This window comes from Montipora foliosa, chromosome 1, assembly GCF_036669935.1.
Source record: "Montipora foliosa isolate CH-2021 chromosome 1, ASM3666993v2, whole genome shotgun sequence".
NCBI lineage: Eukaryota > Metazoa > Cnidaria > Anthozoa > Scleractinia > Acroporidae > Montipora > Montipora foliosa.
In genome coordinates this window covers 71580173-71585172 of record NC_090869.1, presented here as the reverse complement: position 1 = coordinate 71585172, position 5000 = coordinate 71580173, and positions in this window count along the sequence as shown.

Genomic DNA, 5000 nt, shown 5'->3' with positions numbered 1-5000 from the left:
GCTGTTAGGCCCCTTCGTCTAGGGGGGTCTGGGGGCATGCTCCCCCAGACGATTGTGAAATCTGGAAGCTCTGAAATGTGATTTCCAGCACTGAAGGTGAAGGAAGATTTCTAATCAACAGAGACACTGAGTGTGCAATTAAGCGCATTCTTTTGATAATTTCCAGTGAAGAAAGATTTGGAAAACCATTTCAAAAGTAAAATTAACGATTTTTAACGTTATATGATGTTTCGACAACTTCATGTCATCATTACTACCAATTTCAAGCTGCCGGGAACGGCAAACCTTTTTTGCGCGTTTTTTCAAGCGCGAATTTCAACATTTCTCAACATGAGAAATCGGTTCTGTCGAACGATAAGAATATGTCATTTTAATCTGAACAAACGAAAAGGCTTAACCAATGAAACTAAGGAAAAATTTACTGTTTTTGGAAAACAAGTCTTGATGCAACGATTACTCAATAACGACCTGTTTTACATTAAACGTCTTGATATGTTTGGGGACGTAACTAAACGTAATTGAATTACGTAAAAAAATGTGACGGTTGGTCAAGGCAAAAATGTGGAAAAAAGTTGTAGCCGTGCACTCAAAGATGGCAATATCAAATCTGATAATTATTTTGAAATTGAGGTTAAAAAAGGTACATTCAAGTCGATCAAAAATGAATTTTACTTCAGGCTTGAAGGAATCTTTCAATTAATTCAATGTAGGGTAAAAAGTAGCCGACTTCTCTGAGCGATGCAGCCGACGCTTTTCGTCGGCCGTCGGTGCTTATTGAAACCCCTGCATTCCATATTGTCTACACTAGTTTTACCACTTATACATACATCAAGTAGATGTTTTGTGCACTTGGTGTATTTATTAGCATCACACTTTGTAACTGATGATCGATACCACAGCTGATCACAGCAGGTACATATATATTCAGGGCCACACTTAATGCTATCATGAAAAGACTGAATCACCTTTGCCATATTCATTTCATGTGTTCCATTTGCCATGGTACAATTTTGTTTTTTCCTAGCTGGCTGTAATAGCTCGTGGTCATTTGTGTGTAGCTGTGTACTATGAAATCTCTTTCTATTTTGTGCATTTTTGTTCAGCTCTCTGACAGGCTCAAGGTTGTTTTCTTTTCTTTTCAAAAATGCCTTCCTATTCAGATCCCTCACATGGTTGGGATTTGATTCTTTTTGTTTCTTAAATGCCTTCCTATTCAGATTTCTTATGTGAGTGAGATTTGATTCTTTTCGTTTCTTAAATGTCTGTCTTTGAGATTCTCTTGTTTTTTCAATCCATGCTGACCTTTTATCCTGTTTAGCTTTATTCTCTTTATCTTTGAACTCTTTATTTGCTCTCTTTTTTCTGATCCATTCTCTCTTGTGAGCTCTTCTGTCTTCTTTAGATAAAGTATTTACCACTGCTACTGTTTCATTTCCAATTACCTGTGGACATTGGTCATTATAGGGGATGGTTGATACATAGTGTATCTCATCCATGTGTCCAATATTCATAACAGTAAGTTCATGTTCTGGTATAGCTACTGGACTAATAGCAGTATGTGGTGAAAACCCTTGGTTAGATTCTATTATATTGATTGTCAAATGGAATGCATCGGCAACTGCTTGTATTACAAGTGCTTCAGCCCATGTACCCTGTTGTGACATATTAGCTAAATACCTTGCCCATGAATCCCCTGTAATACTTTCAATGAATCTGTCTGGGTTAGCTCTCATATATTGAACACCAACACTATGAATGTTCATATGATAGCTAGGTTCACCATGCAGTTGATGAGATACTGCTCTAAAAAAACAATCACCTGCACCACCAACATCTAATATTGACAAGGCACGTTGAGCTAATCTAGATTGCAACAATAAATAACCATTAACAGGACCTGGGTTCAACTCAATGTCACCTGAAGTACATATCTTTGCCCTTGAAACACAATACTTTTCTTCTTGTTTATTACACTTTATTGAATAACAGTTATTCAAGCCACAACCATCATTAACATAAAGCAATACATCTGTATGTTTATGCTTACTAGTATTAGTTCTTGTTTTGATATAAATATCATGACTCATACAACGGCAAGCTGAAGAAGTATTCTTTCCAACAGGTCTACTTCTACACAATCTAGTGGCAAGGTAAATTCGGAAATCAATGGATAGAAAGTTTTTCAACCCAGACGAATGTGGTGTATTGTACATAATATAACGCTTAATACGCTTTATACTTGACTTACTTTTTTTGAACATTTTAATGATTTTCTTAAATCGCAATCTCGATGGTTCTCTGTCACGGCAGGCATATTTACAAGTAAACTTTGACTTACTTCTTGACCGTTTGGATACTTCTTCATCTCCATTCCTACCAGTAGTTAAGGTGAATCAGTACACAGGTCTTTAGAGCAATGTTTGTTGTCCTGGTTGGCCACATAAGTTCTTTGGTGTCGCGTGATCTCGTCAATTCTGCCCATGTTTGTCCTGTTTTCAGTAGCCGTTTCGCTCATTCAGAAGTGTTCGTTTCGCTCATATAAGTTCGTCATGGCCGACAAATAAGACACATTCTCATCAAAGCTTAGCACATTAGCATGAGATTTACTCATTTTCGGGTCACTCTCCAGCAAGCTGGAATTTACATACCCCCCGTGAGCTTGAGGGGTCGAAGAGCAAACGCTCGTCTCTTCGTCATGTTTAACGCCTCGACGAGTCAAAGGCTCCTGAAATTCAGTCCTCAAGTTGACCATAGTACTAAAGTCAACTGCACTTCAATTTAGGGAGACGCTTGGTAAAACCTACAAAATCACCCCAATGCAATGAACAATCAATGCGGGCTGCCACGATGCATGCACTCGCGCTGACTGCGCGGTTACTATTCCAACATGGCCTCGGGTTCGGGCAGTCTCGTTCGGGCCGAGTAATTACGAACAGTGTCCACACTGACACATTTGCATATCGGAGTCCCCGCAAGAAACCCGTCTCTACGCTTCGCGTATCCACGAGTTTAAAAAGAATTGTCAATCCTGTTGAGCTTTTAGTTTAGCTAGTTATCAAAACAGCTGAAGACTTATATTTTCACAATTTTTTAGTTTGATAGGGTTTTTCGCCTTTTGATAAAAGGAAGGTAATGAATTTTAAGCGTTTGCGTGACACGATTAAAATGGCGCCAGAGAATGCTGTCACGTAGGTTTTAAAAAGTGACATCCGCTGAGATTTCGCAATCTGAACAGTCCTTGTATGAGAATAAGTACTCATGTGGCTGTTTATGAGCCTTCAGAAGACGATTACAGGCTTTTTATAGCAAAACTCGATGACATATGTTTTTTTTAGCTTCCGGCTTCCAAATTTGTGCCTCTCGGAGGACGTCGGAAGGACTAAAACATTGCGTCTCTATACAAAGCCTTATAAGTTTGAGTAAAAACATTTCTTCGAATATCTCCCGCACAAAACATCGCGCAGACCTGAATCTTTGCGAGGCTGTTTGAATGTTCATCTTCTTTTGTCTCTTTGATTCTTGACTTTATTTGTTGAATGGTTTTGATGATAGTGTGACAGCGAAAACCGCAAATGGCAAAAACTGTGCGTGACCCTGGAGACCGTAAAGTTAAACTGATCCCAAAGGGCAGATTTCAAAGTGAATAGCGGTAACTCCCGTTACAAATTTTGTTTACAAACGCGATTTATCATTCAATCGATTTTCCATTACACTTTCCAAGGTGAGACAATCAGAAATGTGTTAAGAGAGTGGCGGTTTTAAGAAATATTCCCTCCAACTTTTCCTGTGTTGTAGCTGTTTCCTTCGGTCTTGTTTTTCCCTGATTGAAATCAGATAATTACCTAAGTTGATGATAGGTTGTTTCCTTTGTGTCGGGTTATCACAGTCCCGACTTTGACCTCAGGAAACAACTGATAAAAAAAAAAACCCTGATCGACCCCAAAATTTTGACCCTGAAAAATTTGTTCGCACGTGTCTTATTATTATTATGAGCACATAAATGGAAAGTGGATGGGTATGGTAATTAAATAACTAGGTCGAGCAACCTCAAAGAACACCGGATCACCTAATTTGCTAAAAGCTTGATCTCACCAATGTCTGATTTTGTAGGGATTTTTAAGGTAAGTCAATCCAGATACAGAACTAGTAATCGTAGTGCATGGGAAACAAAGTAACACTGTTCACGCCTGAGTCAACGCACAGCGCCCCCTCACGCGCTCACGCTAGTTTTCGTCGCTTACCAGTTTGCGTTGAGAATAGAAAATGGAATGGTTTTTAATGTTATGTTCAAGCACATATCATTAGTGTTAAATCATAACTACTCATTACGTCGTTTTACTTTAGAGGTGACAGTGATATTGATGAACTAATAAGTTATATCAGTTTCCGGTTTGTTTCCAGATTGGACTTTCCTTTTCAGTGAAAACGTGAAAACTATGAGCTATGAAGTTAAAAAGTTTGAAACATTTAAAAGGAAATGCATTTAAAAAAATGGCGGAAAAACATCCTCGTGCTAATGTGTGATGCTATTCAGTACTTTTTAGTCTCGGTGTAATTACGCTGTTACTACTAGTCTTAAATCTTGGTATGGGTCTGCACGGGTCCGCAAATGATCCCAGGACCGCAAAAGATCCCAGAACCGCAAATGATCCCCAAACTGTACCGCAAATGATACCAGGACCGCAAATGATCCCATATTGGACCGCAAATGATCCCTGACCGCAAATGATCTCCATTTTGGACCGCAAATGATCCCGAAAAAAAATTGAGGAATGGCATGGAGGGTGGAATGGTCTGGATAGAGAAATGTTGTTTCTGAAGAGTGAGCTAGCGCATAAGACTGAAATAACTATTTGTCGGCACGAGATACAACAAGGGCCTGGGTTCCAGGCCGGGGGCATCATGGGCAACGATGTAAGGGTATATAAGACCAGGTATAACACGTGGTTGTCATCTAGGCTTCCGAACCAAGCGCGTTCTTTCGTTTCGTTTAATTTTTT